We start from the raw sequence: 2106 nt of genomic DNA on the forward strand, positions 1-2106 counted from the left end.
TTCCTCACTCCTGACTGTCCCGGTTTATTTCAAATAAAAACAAGTGTACGATTCTCTTCTGAAAACATATTCTCTGGATATTAAGTCCTTGGATAATTTTAGAACCTTTTCCAGACTTCCATTTCTCACCAGGGTTTTAGAAAAGATTGTTGCCAGACAATCGATTGCTGTTTGAAATAGAAATGAACCACAGCACAGAGACAGAACTGTATTTCATTGCTTTCATCTTATCCCAAACCCCAACATGTCATCTGAAATCCAGAACAGGAGTCCACTTTGTTTTTATTCAGTTCAATTTTATTTATATAGCGCCAAATCACAACAAAAGTCGCCTCAAGGCGCTTCATGACACAGAGAAAAACCCAACAATCATATGAGCCCTATTATGGTGGCTTCGGCTCGGGGGCCAGAGGGGCCGTGCACCAGCACAAAGGTTAGTGACTGGATCGTCGCCGCGTTTGTCGATGTGGGAGATTCTGTGACGTGAAAAGTTCAGTGTGCTTTCTATAGCTCTGTATGTCACGGTGTGAGGATGCGGCTTTGAAGGGTAAAGCTTTCAAGCAAAGTTACTGACCACGACCTGCTATTCAGAGACTCACCCTCGGCACAGCCCCTCTTTTTGCTCACACCCTTTATAGCAGGTGCACATGTGAACACTAGTAAAGTTTGCCCAGGTTAACTCATACCCGCAGAATCATTGTTGCACACCCTCGTGAGGAGACGCTCTGGCAAATGCCTGGTGACACTTTTGCAAATGAACAGCCTGAGTCATCAAAACAGAGCGTCGTCTCCAGTTCAGCGTTTCCGAGCTGACTGTGTGCAGACTTCTGGAAATAACTGATAGATAGTGCTGCAGCATGCAGTCGCTCCCAGTTTCGCTGTGATGCTGATGGTTTTGAGCACAAAGTGAATAATCAGACAGGAAGCCTTACCCCAGGATTCACACTTACACACTTTTCCGATAACGCTGCTGGCACTACTCGGATAAAAGAGGTTTGATTTCAAGCGTACTCCCGCTAACCAAATCATACAGCGTGACAGCAGACTGCTACATGGGCAAACGGAGTGCGAGGCCAAATACCTCATTGATAAATTAAGCTTATGTAAGTACGTATGAATGCCATTAGAGAACCTCATAAAGCATGTCTGACTCCAAGATGCAAGAACATCACTGCAATGTTCCAAAGACGTCTGATACTTGAGAAGCTTCAGGTGCCCAGCAGCTGCAGAGCAAAGACGTGATGCAGCACCACTGACGTACAGCGCTTCAGCAGAAGATGAAATCCACTCCACCACCACCGCAGCGCTGCTGTCACTGTCATTTAGGAGTCACACAGCCTGAGAGGCCATTAACTCTGTGAAGAGAAAACAGAAGTCCGTGTTTACGTCCCTGACACATTTGTAACTAAGGTCATGGAAACTCGAGGTGCCCCTGACACATTTGCTAAACCTTCTATCAGGAACCTTGGGGCGACTTTTGCAGCTTTCACTCTGGATGCTCACATTAAATCTCTGGTTTGTCCTCTTTTAACACATCAAGAAATACTGCCAGATGATGTCACGCTCTGAACTGGAAATTGTTATTCATTTTTTTCACCACATCTGACTTTTGTAATTTATTGTTCACTTGGAAGCACTCAGTTTACATTATGATATCCAACAGGAGTCACTGTATGTTTAAACTGTATGCTACACATACAGGGGGAAAGGTCTCTTTTTCCTTTTATGTTCAATTCAGTTTTATTTACACAGCACCAAATCACAACCGCAGTCACCTCCAGGCGCTTTATATTGTACAGTAGATGGTACAGAGAAAAACCCAACAATTATATGACCCGCTATGAGCAGCACTTTGGCGACAGAGGGAAGGAAAAACTCCCTTTTAACAGGAAGAAACCTCCAGCAGAACCAGGCTGAGGGAGGGGCGGGGCCATCTGCTGTGATTGGTGGGGGAGAGAGAAGGAAGACAGGATAAGGACATGCTGTGGAAGAGAGACAGGGGTGTGAAGCCTAATCTTGAAAGTAGAGATAGTGTCTGTCTCCTGAATCCAAACTGGAAGCTGGTTCCACAGAAGAGGGGCCTGAAAACTGAAGGCTCTGCCTCCC

This window comes from Pundamilia nyererei, unplaced genomic scaffold (assembly GCF_000239375.1).
Source record: "Pundamilia nyererei isolate P.nyererei 1_Seehausen unplaced genomic scaffold, PunNye1.0 scaffold00345, whole genome shotgun sequence".
Taxonomy (NCBI): Eukaryota; Metazoa; Chordata; class Actinopteri; order Cichliformes; family Cichlidae; genus Pundamilia; species Pundamilia nyererei.